The sequence below is a fragment of the Onychostoma macrolepis genome, chromosome 02, assembly GCF_012432095.1.
Source record: "Onychostoma macrolepis isolate SWU-2019 chromosome 02, ASM1243209v1, whole genome shotgun sequence".
Taxonomy (NCBI): Eukaryota; Metazoa; Chordata; class Actinopteri; order Cypriniformes; family Cyprinidae; genus Onychostoma; species Onychostoma macrolepis.
In genome coordinates, this window is record NC_081156.1 from 6605503 (window position 1) to 6619795 (window position 14293).

At 35.1% G+C, this 14293-nt stretch overlaps 1 protein-coding gene across 2 annotated transcripts in view; it reads right to left on the bottom strand.

The window, feature by feature from the left end:
- Positions 1–14293, bottom strand: part of greb1l (GREB1 like retinoic acid receptor coactivator) — a 61376-nt gene that overhangs the window by 42729 nt on the left and 4354 nt on the right. Inside the window, exon 2 of one of the 2 annotated variants that reach the window (XM_058755896.1) lies at positions 6441–6494. The exons of the other annotated variant lie outside the window; for it this stretch is intronic. The gene's annotated coding sequence lies outside the window, so the exon portion shown is untranslated. The remainder of the gene's footprint in view (positions 1–6440; positions 6495–14293) is intronic. 2 annotated transcript variants of the gene reach the window in all.

Sequence of the window (14293 nt, forward strand, 5' to 3'; positions counted from 1 at the left end):
GTAATTACCAAAGACCCTTTGGAAAACCTCCTATTAGTGCAATTCAAGAATACAAGCAAGAAAACTTGGGAAAAGTAGGGATTCACAATACATCAGTTGTTAGCCAATAGTAGATTTTTATTTTTTGGCCAGTATTGATATTTAATAGAGCATACTTATTTCTATTATTTTATATTTAGATTACCTTTACCATCATGTAATGTTCACTTAAAACACTAATAATTTGATAACACTAATGTAATCTCAAAATGACTATCTATTTTCATACTGTACATTATAATGTTGTCATGCCTAAATGAACTCGTAGCATTTAACAATGATCAATTTTTGTTTTTAGTGTTTTATTTTAACTTAATTTGACACATTTTTTTTTTAGAATTTTAACATCAGCCATGTATCAGTTATTGGCATAAGATTAAATGTTCAACCATTACTGGAGTTTCACTGGAGAAACAAGAGAAGCATTGAAGTCAAAATATCTGAAGCGGCTTCAAATTGATCTCAGAAAATATAAATTCTTGCGTGTGAATCTTTCGTGTACATCTGGCTAACTGGAAAAGGTCAACTACAATTTTACACCTCAAAGCCAAAGTGTCGGTGCCACATGCTCAAACAACCAATGATGGTACCAATATTGGGACTTATGTGCACCAACATGACTGGTTTTCCTTTATAGGGAGTTGAGTCTCAACAATAAAACAGTGAGACCTAAGCTTTATTCCAAAATCTATGGTGTCCATGGGAAAATCAAGTGTCCTGATACCATGACAACAAACAAAGAGCTCAATCTGAGTGAAGAACAGCAAGGCTGCTCTGGCCAATAAACTGGAGACCTGCCGATGAACCCAACCCTGCATTTTACAACAGAGACCACAGCTGTTATTCACTAGGGACAATAATAGTTCAACTAATGGGTTAAATGCATTTCTTTTTTCCTGTATGATTTTTAATCGGTTGCTGTTATGCACTGATGACTGGCTGACATTTGGAAATAGACTAATTCAAGTGTTTATGTTTCAGTACAAGTGCTCCTTACGGCATTTTGGCTTAAACATTCGGTAAGCTCACTCCTGGTTCCTAATGGTTTGTTTGTCCTGCTCTTGTTCTCAGGATTAAATTGCCTTTAGACATTTTTTGTTACAGTGCAAAAAAGGGTCTTGTTTAATAGCCCTGTGTCACATGAAGCACATATTATCAAAACAGACAAGCGTTATCAGGTGACAAGGGCCAAAGAGAGGTCAGATGTGCTTCCTGACACAATTCCTCCTGCTTTGACGCTTCATCCATCATTATTCAGGCGAGGAATGGCAGTCCTGGGCAGGACACCACAGTTCACCATGTCATTCAACCAGATGCGACTGAAGACTTGTATTGTCATTTAATGTTTGTGATAGTTTCAAAAAAGAAAATTACAAACGTTATGTGGCAATACGAGGCTATTTCATCAGTTTTAGGACAGATTTCAACAATGGAAAAGTGGGAAAACCATCTTCCAGCACTGTTTGAGTTAATCCTTGACTGATCTTGCACATCTGGTTAATTGGAAAAGGTCAACCAAAGTTTTACACCTTTTCCTCAAAGCCAAAGTGTTGGTATCACATGCTAATGCTGAACTCATGCAATGTCGGTACTACTAAAATATGTTTATTTTCTGTAAGAGATGCACCAAAATTAAAATTCTGACCGAAATGCATAAGATGATAATTATTTTCATAATATGGCCAAAAACTGATAAAAGGCTAAATCATGAACTACTTTGTCTAACATCATAAAAACTAAAATTTGTTCTACAAGTTTTAAATCCATGAATTTAGGCTTCACAAAACGATTTTTGTTTCATGAACAATGGATATTCGTTTTGATTGTTATTAAATCATTAGTGTTTTCATTTCAAAGATTAACTTTAAGTAACCATTAGATGTCAGCTGAAGTAATCTGCTTGTACAATTATGGAAAATTAGCACGAACAATTAAATATACATTTTAAAATATACTGATATAGTTCTGATACACTGTAGGAACATATCTAATTTGAACAGCGTCTAGTTTCCAACGAGTAAAAACTGTTTACATCAGCCAAAGATAATTTCAATGTTCTAACTTTTGAATCTTTGGAAGTTTTCAAATTATACATTATATTAAAGTTATTATATCTCTCATTAGTCCTCTGTAAATTTCTGTTTGATGTGCAATTTTGTTAAAACATTCTTTGCTTTTGAATATGAATTTTAATCACTGCCACAAAAATAAACAATTTCCAATGAATTAACAGCTCAGAGCAGAATCTCAGAATAGGTACAATATTTCTGACATGACGAGAACACAGCACAAAACATCTGATAATGACGACTTAGAGTTATGGGCCCTTACATGACTCATTGTATAGTGGATTCCCACCAAAAAAGACCAAATGATTGTACGACAGAGCAGATCAACCGGTAATCAATTTAAATAAAAGCGTCTGTAAGTCAGAGCAAAGAAACAGCGCTTTCCCCTCTTCAGAGTCACAAAGCCACCTTGAATGAGTGAGTGACAAATGAACAATGAGGGTCTTTAATGTTCTGAGGAAAGACCCCTGTCCTCGCCCCCTCCCCACTTCCTTGCGGAGCGCTCAACTGTATCCATCATGCTCCTCTTCCTGACCCCAGGCAGCCTCTGCTGCATCAGGACTGCTGTGTGTGTGTGTGTGTGTAACAGTAGTGTCATGCTGATAAAGCCGAGTGAGTTGCCCACGGTGATAGGGTTGACAATTTAAATCCCCTTGCTTCTTTTTTGTTGTTGCAATGTAACAAAGGCAGGTCCAATCTATTATCCAGTGCTGACACAGACACAAACCCATTCCCTTGATCAGCTGTGCTGGGAACATCCAGACCCCTCTCAAATCATACCTGAAATAGCTACTCCAGATGTGCTTTGTGATGTGATTTCGAGTTACTGTTATAATCGATCATAAAGACATGTTACACCAGGGTTCCAGACAAAACACTAAATTATTGTTAGCTGTAATACATACAACAATACGTGATCTCATAACAGCATAAGAAATGTTAAAAACCTTTTTATTTCATTTACTGAACATTGGCGTCAAGCAACATTGTACGAGCAGCCGTTGACCATGACTTGATCTGTGTATGAGTGTTGATCAATGTTTACATATGAATAAAAGCCTAAAGTAAAGCTATTAATCCTGTAAAGTGGCCGTATTTCATCAAAAACATAGATCAAACTGCTCGATACATATGGATTATGTTTATAATATCTTTATTAAAGAGTCAAAGTTTTGAGTAAATGGATTTTCAGTGATGGGAAATCTTTCACGTTTCATTAAAAATATCTTAATTTGTGTTTCAAAGATTGACCAAAGTCTTATGGGTTTGGATTTTTCATCAAGTCAATCTCATGTCATTCCAAACCTGTATGACTTTCTTTCTACTATGGAACATAAAATAAGATATTTAGAAAAATGTTGGAGAACGTAACCAAGCAGTTTTGGTTATAATTGACTGAAAATGCATGGACAAAGAAACACTGAGACATTTCTCAAAATATCTTGGAACAACATGAGGGTGAGTAAATGTGACCCTGGACCACAAAACCAGTCTTAAGTGTCAGTTTTTCAAAATAATAAGTAAGCTTTCCATTGATGTACGGTTTGTTAGGATATGACAATATTTGGCTGAGATTTGAAAATCTGGAATCTGAGGGTGCAAAAAAATCTAAATACTGAGAAAATCGCCTTTAAAGTTGTCCAAATGAAGTTCTTAGCAATGCATATTACTAATCAAAAATGAAGTTTTGATATATTTACGGTAAGAAATTTACAAAATATCTTCATGAAACATGATCTTTACTTAATATCCTAATGATTTTTGGCATGAAAGAAAAATTGATAATTTTGACCCATACAATGTATTTTTGGCTATTGCTACAAATATACCCCAGCGACTTAAGACTGGTTTTGTGGTCCAGGGTCACAAATGACAGAATTATAATTTTTGGGTGAACTGCTCTTTTAAAGACCATTGACTGCACCGCAGACTTTAGACATGTGAAAGAGCAGTTACAGAAATCAAAAGCTTTCCTGACTGCGTGCGCCGCACACCATTATAACTCAAATATCCAATAAAACCCAACTATTTGGCAGTAGCAGGTCTAAAGAAGTTTTCTAATGTGGCATACAGAGAGTTAATCTGAGGAGAAGCGGCCATCAAGACCGTAGCATATGTTCCTCACGGGTAAATATTTGCCCTTTCTCTTATCATGAGCGGCAGGGCCACAAGTCTGGATGCTTCCTGAGGTCAGATGAGGTCCAGCCAAAACACAGCTGCTCTAAGAGTCCAGTGGATTTGTATTTACTGTACTCTTAGAGATAAAAATAGTATAAATGCATAAAAATCCATCAATAAAAGTAGCCCTCACCAAATCACACTTTAAAGAACTCGTCATCCTGATGTTACAGTTTTCTGGGTGTTTGTCAAGGCTTTGTTATGTACTGTGTGGTAGCTACAGTGTTTTTGAGTGGTTGTAAGAATGTATTGTGCATTTTTCAGCAAAATGTTTGTCTCTCTGTGGCTTGAATAAAGTCTGTATGCTTCACACTGTCACGTGTCTGCCCTTCTAAGTTCCTGTTTTCCCTTATTTGGTTTAGTTCCGGTTCTTATTAGTTAATCATCGTTCATTGTCCCCACCTGATTTGTATTATCTTGTTTGCTCTTTTGTTCCCGTTATGTTATAAGTCCTCAGTTTTCCCCTTTTTCTTTGTCTGAGCAAACGTTATTAAATGGAAAGTGTGTTGATGCTACTTCGTTCTCCCGACCTTTATTTCAAGTTATACTACAACCACATACCCGTAACACACACAGAGAGCTACTGTATAATAATCAGCTATAAGGTCACCGAGGTCCAGATCTTTGTACATCTTTTATATTTGAAATAAAATTTTATGGTCTCTGAATGACTAATTATCACTTTAAAACTCCTATGAGTTTAAAGAGTTCAATTTAGACAGTTTGTCTAGATTGTTCAGTGGCCATGGAGGGAAAATTATGAGTTTAGGGCTAGCAATAGGCTTATATTATTTCCAAAACATATTTCAAAATAATTTACTTTGGGGGGCACGTTTTTGTTCATTACCATAGCAACGTCGGCACTTAAACTGACAAAAATCATAAAAGCCCATAGAGAGCACAGGCACGTTATTGCTGACAGGACACCACATTTGGTAAGACAAAAATACTACTATCAGCAAGAAACGGTCTTAATGCTATTAAAAACAGTAGCATAGTACACAGATCTGTGGAACATGTAGCTTACAGAATGAAATACGCTAAAGAATGGCCATGAATATAGATCACACTTTCTCTTTCTATTTGCTTTGTTTTATTTATTCACTTATTTTTTTCAAATACCGAACTTCAAACTCATTAATGTCACTGTGTTCATTCTTGAAGTGAAAGTTTGCCTTTTTTGTGATTAGATGAATGGTTTCGTCTTGAACTGCCGTCTTCAACTGAACACATCCAGTGTGCCAATTTAGTAAGTATAAAAAAGTCTTAAAAAGCACCAGGGGTGCACATAAATGGTGTGCAGGTGCAACCAAAATAAAAAAAATGCGCTGGGTAAATAGGTTCAGAATGCTCATTTGCATACCAACAGGGTTGATAGCTGTTAATGAACAATCACCATTTTAGATTGATTAACTATAATACTGTATAAGACTTCCATTCAAAATTAAAACATAAATATAGTCTACGTGCTGCCGGTTTCAGAGTGAAACGCAAAATATTCATTGACACGCTTCACTCTGCAGCACTAAAACCAGCAGCACATTTGCTGGCAACCTGCCAAAATAAAAGCTTTCTGATTTTGGGTTTGAAAATGTTGAAAATTCTAATAAAATAAATAAATACAAAGTGTAAATATTAGCATTGTATTTTTTAAGTGTACTATAAAATAATTGTATTTTTATGTACTACTAAAATATAATGCTATTATCACACTTTATTATTTAGTTTATTATTTTATTTATAAAATAAATAAAAAAAATAAAATTAAAAATTAAAAATCTAAATAAAGTGCAATAATACTATTATTCCATTGAATTCACTATGAATCCATTTATGCAAGCAACAGGGACCGTATTCTTCTGAGATCAGAGGAGGATTCAGAGCCAACACTCTTTTCTCTTTTTCTATCAGCTAAATTGTGGAGTCCAGCACTGAGTCATGGTCACCGTGACTTTGGCCAGCCCGCCCCGTTAGCTCTCGCTCCCACCCTCACCCCATCTCCCCGGAGCCGCTATTGGTGACCTTGGGCTTAACCGGCTTCATGCAGCATGCAGAAGTGTCCAAAGAATGCTAAAACATTTGGACAGAGCTGAAACAAAACAGCATGTGGAAAGAGAAACAGTTACAGAGCGTGATTTTTATGAGGTTTATCACCTTAGTGAAGGAATCTCCTGAAGCATTTCCAAGTTTGTCCGGTTCATTCAGCACCTTCAAAGAATGCAAAAAAATTTTAAATAAAAAAAATAAAAAAATAAAAGCTATGGAGTATTTGTGCATTTGTTTGATAACGGGAGGTATATTAATGCAGAGTGCAAGGTGACTCAGCTCTACTTAGGATTATAGTAAATAAAAATGCTGACAAGTTAAACTGTCCTGCAAAATAATAATAATAACATAAAAAGCATTAAATCATGTCAACAGCAGGTTTCCACAAAAGGTACATCTCATGAAAAACACTCTGTACTCTATTAAGACAAGTAAATCATGTTAATCTTGCCTGCAGTTTTTCAGTTGAAGTGAGCAGTATGTACTTGAGCAGACAAGCCAAGATAAAGGGCAAGTCAGGTTATGGCTGCAGGGAGAGAAGAAATGCATACTGGCATGAACCAGAGAACGACCGCAACTACCATAACACACAGCCATGAGGGTTATTAAACAGATTGAATATTAATGCACAATGCTAGCTGGTTGCAAGGTGGTTACTAACATGATGAAGTCAAAAGAGCTCACCCTCAAAATGCCTATGATATCCTGATCTCTAGACATGGTTCAGGTCCCTCCTTTAATGTTAGTCTATGGGATTTTTTAAAATTGTTTGTCAATTTAACTGTTAGGTCAGTGGTTCGCCGTCAGAGAGCCATAGATCACAAAAAATAAAACTTAACAAATATAGAAAGTGTGATATCTAGACCTGGAAAAATCATGTGAATTAATAAAACCATGTAACTCCATATACAGTATATATATATATATATATATATATATTATAATAAATACGCTTTTTATAACTAATATAAAAATGTGATTTCTAGACCTGGAAAAGTCACATAAAATTAATAATGCTTTATAACTCATATATGGGTCATATAGCATATAACTCATATAAGAAATATGAGTCAAAGACGAGACGTCCCATTTTGGTGTTCACATCAAATTCAGTTTACAAAAGTGATTTTATACCCACAAAAAGCATATTAAATGCAAGTAAATTGTCTACTTTTATGTTTCAAAAAACTTTTGTGACAAATGTCAAAATATCGGTGAAATAGGCTAATGTTCCATTGGCTTGATATATTTATGGAAAAATGAAACATATATTCTGACCTGTGCTTAAAATGTATATATTATATGTTAATATATGTTTGTATTATAAAATATATAAAAGAAAATGTGAACATACAAAATTTTATTATATTTGAAATTATTAAAAACCCATTTTGGTCATTGGCCCATATACAAAGTGTGATTTCTAAAAAAATCTTTTTTTAAAAATCGTTATGCAGTAAATCAGGATCAGCTGGAGAAATCATGGGGCCTTTCTGATATTGTTGTGGACAATGAGGGGCTTTGGAGTCAAAAGGGTTGAGAACCACTGCACTACCTGAAATGAGCTTTAGCAACAGAGATGCTTGTCTTTGTAAGACAAGTGCATATTTTATGATTTATCTAAATGTTCCTGGCTCAAACGCTGAGCTCAGTGTTGCTAATGAAGTGTTGAAGAAGTGCAGCTATGTGGCACAGCGCTGACACACAGCCTCCTCGTCCTTCATCGTGACATGTCTTCCTTCAAGCCGAGCTGTTGGCAAACCCTTGGATTTGGATGGACATGTTTCCTAACAAATGACTGGAGGCCGGTGCAGATAAGCTGTGTGTGCTGAAAACATCAGCCTTTTGAAGGAGAGGAGGAGGAGGTCCAGGACCCATCTGCTGCAGATAAGGGCCGTCCTGTTCGTCAGCGCCCAGGATAACCACGACAGGACAAGGAGACTCACATCCATCAGTGCCACGTCCTGCACCCTATCACTACAACACAATCCTCTGTGCTCTTCCTTCCCTTTACACTGTACAAACTCAGCACAGTCACTAAAACAACTGAGGCTGTGATTCATGCCTGAAATCTGATGTCTTCGTAAACGCTGGAGAATAAAGTTCACATATTTAACCTGGTAGTCAACATCAGAGCCATAACCACTATAGACACTGTATATATACTGTATATGTGACCCTGGACCACAAAACCAGTCTTGAGTCGCTGGGGTATATTTGTAGCAATAGCCAAAAATACACTGTATCGGTCAAAATTATAGATTTTTCTTTTATGCCAAAAATCATTAGTATATTAAGTAAAGATTATATTCCATGAAGATATTTTGTAAATGTACTACTGTAAATATATCAAAACGTCATTTTTGATTAGTAATATGCATTGCTAAGAATTCATTTGGACAATTTTAAAGGTGATTTTCTCAATATTTTGATTTTTTTGCACCCTCAGATTCCAGATTTTCAAATAGTTGTATCTCGGCCAAATATTGTCCGATCCTAACAAACCGTACATCAATGGAAAGCTTATTTATTCAGCTTTCAGATGACGTATAAATCTCAATTTGGAAAAATTGACACTTAAGATAGGTTTTGTGGTTCAGGGTCACATATATACTATATATATATATATATATATATATATATATATATATATATTTGAGAGAGAGAGAGTGTCAGTCCTGTGTCTTGTGTTTCCCACCCTCATGTGCCCATTTTTGGTTTTGTTTCTGTTCCTGTCATTATTTGGTTCATTATTAGTTAATTCAGTCCCACCTGTGTTCGGTTTAATACCCTCGTTTAGTTCAGTATTTATAGTGTGTTCTGCCCCTTGTTTCCTGTCCGGTATTAACATCGATGTCCTGTTTCTTGTGCGTCTGCCTGCCTTGTGTTCCCTGTCGTGTGTTACCCTTTTTGGATTTAATTAAAGACTGTTATTTTGAAGTTTACCTCTCGTCTCCTCGCTTCCCCTGTGTGCTTATCGTGACGGAGAGAGAGAGAGAGTAAAAATATTAAATATTAATATTGGGGTCCTTGTCCTCTAAATATTTAATTAATATTGAACTATTGAATTATTATTTATTTTAAGGTTTATTAGATTTAAACATTCATACTAAAATTTTCAATTTCGTTAATCTTTTATTATTATTTAATTTAATTTAATTTTACTATAGTTTTAGTATATAATATGAAATTTCAAACAAGTATCCTGTTAAACATATTAGTAAAACTATTTTAAAGAAAATATTTCCAATTATAAACTGAGAGACTACGTGGCATATGTGTTATTTAAATAAATAATTGATGTAATAAATGTAATACATAATTTGTCACACATGCAGGAAAAATAGCAACTAAAAGGTGAAAATAGACATTTTACTAAATACTTTTCCTGAAACATATGGAAATCCCCAAAATAAATAAATAAATAAACAATTCTCAATGCTGAATAAAAAAGTCATGTTATATGCCCATTATTTATATTTTGTTGTTGTTGTTGTTTTACTATTAAACGTTACATTTTTAGAATAAAGTAACATCCAGTAAAAACATTTCTGTCCAAGGCTGCACATAATTTATTTTTCTGTTGGTGCTGCTTCATCTTCTACAGTAAAATCTGCCATGTGGAGAAAAAAAAAAAAAACAACAACAGGGTGACAAAATGTAAGAAAACAGCTTTCAGGTCCAAACAAAGATATATTAGCTGATGTGAAGGGCTTTGGAGGGGAGCAGCCCACCTCCCGAGAAACAATCAATGCACATGAAAGCAAGAGGTCAACAACCTTTGACATCTCTATTCAGAGGGGGGAGGGGACGTGATCTTTTGTAAAATTAGCTACATTGATCCAGTTGTGTGATATTGTCGAATCCAAGCCCAGACTGTGCGGCAGACACTTCTTTCAAATTTGTCATTCCAGAGCTAAATAATGACACCCAAACTCTTCAGTTTGGATGCACATATATGTACACATACATATACATATACATATACACATATCTTGTTATTTTTGATTCTTCACTATCAGTGTGGCATTAATAAGACTAATGAGAAAGAACATTATGACACTTTGACTCTTTTTAAGTCAATCAACATCCCAGCTCTCATTCCATGTCATTTTTACGCACGGGAGGGAAAGACAATGCAAAGAAGAGTTCCATGCATTCTTGCCCTGTCGTTAAAGAAGGGGACAGGTTAAAAGTTTACAAGCGGCCAGGCAGAAGACAGCCAGGTCTCTGCTGCAACAGGACAGGGGTCACCGCTGAGAGGAGCACTGAGCGCTCAGAATAACTTCAAGACTTAACCTTCATTTCAAAATGAGCATGCAGTTTTAAGTAGAGGATGCTTTTCAATCTCAGGTTGAACATTGAAGTTTATGACAGAAAAAAAAAAGAGTGAGAAAGGTCATGGACGGCTTTGAGTGTCATGGACAGATTGGCAGATGCACCAAGAACATTTTACGACAGATATGAAAGGTCAAGGAATGGTCAGTTTGTACAGTGTCATTACCGCCTTGGATTCTTCACATAATATTGTGTTACACAGGTTAAAAACAGAATCTATTTAAATCAGAAAAATTTTGTGATTTATTGTCACAAAGTATGTTCAAAGCAATTAAAATAACAACTTCAATTCTGGCCTCTATAAATAATATTTGTAATTAGGCATTAAAACAAAACAAAACAAACAAAAAAATTACTTGGTTTAGTATCTTTTAAACTATTACACTGAATATGAAAATGTCTGTGAAAACAAAACCAAAAAAAAAAAAAAAAAAATATATATATATATATATATATATATATATATATATATATATATATATATATATATATATATATATATATATATATATATATATCTAGAGTAAAAGACATTACTCTTTTATATAAGATCTATATAGCCCAATATGGTCATAAATGACTGTGGAAAATTAAAGATCTTCTCAATGATGGTATGCAGCCAAATTTGCTCTTCCTAGAAAACATATTTTAAATATTTGTAACTCAGGAGATTCCTGTACTCTTTAGGGGAGAAGATTGTTTGAAAGGGTTAAGAGTTTAATGCATATTCTTTCAAAATATGAAAAGTGGGTCACACTTTATTTTAGGGTCCAATTCAACTATGACTTTTGCCTCAATGAACTCATAATTTGCTGCTTATTAATAGTTAGTAAGGTATTATTACATTTATATATTGGGTAGGATTAGGGATGTAGAATATGGTCATGCAGAATATGTGCTTTAATAAGCAACCAATATGTTATTAATATGCATGCTAATAAGCAACTAACTTTCATATCTGTGTCAACTATCCCTTTAATTCTGACTTGGAGGTTAGTACAGAAAAATCCTGATTTTGACTGGTCATTGCAGCATTCTGCACTCAAGTATTTTGTAAAATGATGACATAATAGGGATAATGCACAATCTGGGTCATACAAGACCCTTCTGTCCTGTTCACCCTAATAACTGGATGTACACTTTCCATCACTTAACTTCCCATTACTTGTCTTGTTCAGTAAATTTTTAAATGTCATTTTGTCTGGCAAGTGGTGGTTTGTGTGTGAGACTGAGGCCAATACTTTTTATAGAGATCGAATGAGCAGGAATTATTCAGACTGAACAGTGTGTCCTGAAAGGCTTATATAAACACACAATCACTTAAATGGACTTCCAAACATACTGCCTGCCAAGTAAAACCACACACTGCACCGCAGTAATGACATAACCTCTCACTTTCACCAGAAACCTATTAGCAATTTCTTGGTTAATAATAAACACTGCATCAGCTGACAGAATCATAATGAAAAACGATATTTAATAAAAGCAGTTCATGGAACCAATGGTGTATCTCAAATAACTTTCATTACAGTGCAATTGCACTGATCAATTCCCTTCTCCTGCTCTCAGCTGAGCGCTGAAGCTCTTCCTCTGCCCTTCACCTGGTAACCATAGCCACAAGAAGAGGAAGCAGCATTTAGTTGTGCTCCTTGAGATCTGCTATCTTTCACAATGGTCTCAATGCAACATTTTTATGTCACACATTTATATTTCAAAACAGATTCAGGTTTTTGAAACATATAAAACTGGTCCTTGATCTGCTCAATCCAGCACCACTAGCAAACTTTAAGAAGCCACTAGCCACTGTAGGGCTCAACGTAGCTATTGTCATCTTGGATGAAATGAAATCCACTGAAACAGGCTGCTTAAGAAAGACCAAGTTGTTCGTCTAGAGAAAGTAGCACCTGCTGCCTGAGTCGTGGTCAATCTATTCCAAAAGTTTCAAACAATAAGAGGGATTTTAACAGCGAGATGAGCCTCTTTTTATTTTGCCATCTGCACACGTCAGCAGTGGCCAAAGGAGCCTTCTGCTTTTCTGCAGCACAGAGACAACAGATACACAGAGGACCACAACAAAATAAGCTCTTAAAATCACCTCTTTTAAGTGCATTAATTGCTACACGACTGTTCAGAATGTTGGGGTAAGATTTTTTATGTCTCTGAAAGAAGTGTCTTATGCTCACCAAGGCTGCATTTATTAATAATATTGTGAAAGTGTATTAATTTAAAATAACTGTTTTATATGTGAATATATGTTAAACTGTATTTATTCCTGTGATCAAAGCTGAATTTTCAGCATCATTACTCCAGTCTTCAGTGTGTCATGATCCTTCAGAAATCATATGCTTATTAGATGCTGAAGAAACATTTCCTAATATCATAAGTGCTGAAAACCATTTTTTTTTTTTTTGCAGAAACCATGACACATTTATTTGAAAGAGAAATCTTTTGTAACATTATAAATGTTTATCACTGTTGATCAATTTATTGCATCCTTGATTGAAAGTTCTAATTAAAAAAAAAGCTTAATGACCCCAAACTTTTGAACGGTAGTTTATATTGGAAAACATATGGATATTGATAGACCGATATACAGTATTTTGCTTACAGTAAACAATTTAGGGGGAGGGGGGTTGCATTTCAGTATGGACTAAATAACTGCTTATAATAGGCTGAATATATTTCAGTAACTGCTATCAACAGAAATAAAAAACATAAACACCAAGCTTTCAGCATCAACTGATTAACTGCCTGAAAAGTGATATTATAAATCAACACCAGGAAGAAATTAGAGCAACAGCATCTATAATTTTAATGGTAATTTAAGCAACTTAATTGTATGCTGATTTTGCTCTTCTTTGTTTAGTGATTGATCATCGTGTTACGCAGATCAATACTGGATACTGAAAGCCAGCCTCTCTTGACTTTATTGATATCCAATGCAGTTTATATTAGATTTTCTTCCAGCCCCCTTCTGTTATGACAGAAAGAAGTTTAGCACACACATGGCCATGTCAAAACATATTAAGAGTAATGACACACGACCAAGGAAGGAAGAGAGTAGGGAGGGAAAGAAAGATCACCAATGAGAAGGACTTGTAAAACAGTTACCGTGGTAACAGGAAAACTAAAAATAAGAAATCAATCAACAATGAAGTGTCTAAGTCACATTGAGCTGTGTTATCTGTGTAGGAGATGTCAAGCAGCTTTCAGCAGAACCTTTGTGTCCTCCCTGCAGGTTTCTGGCCCACAGAGACAAAGGGCTTCATGTATAACCGTGGACAAGAGCTTTAGAGTGAAGGATTCACTGGCAATCAACAAACAGCAAACAATCCTTGGCTCTCTTTTCAATCACTCCTTTGGAAACATGGGTGAGCCAAATGTTGAATTTAAACTCGGGATAAATGGGCTTCAGGAAGAGCAGTGGCGGTCTCAAAAGCTGAGGGGCCAAATGGAAGCGAGAAAGCTGGATTGCTAGAACCTTTTACTTTGATATGCATGTCTATGAGGATTATGTCTTATTAAAGAACAATAAGACAACTCTATTCAGAGTATTCAGCTGTCAAAGGCTGTATGTAAAAGATATATTCAGCAATTTTTTACATGATGTTTGGAATAACAGA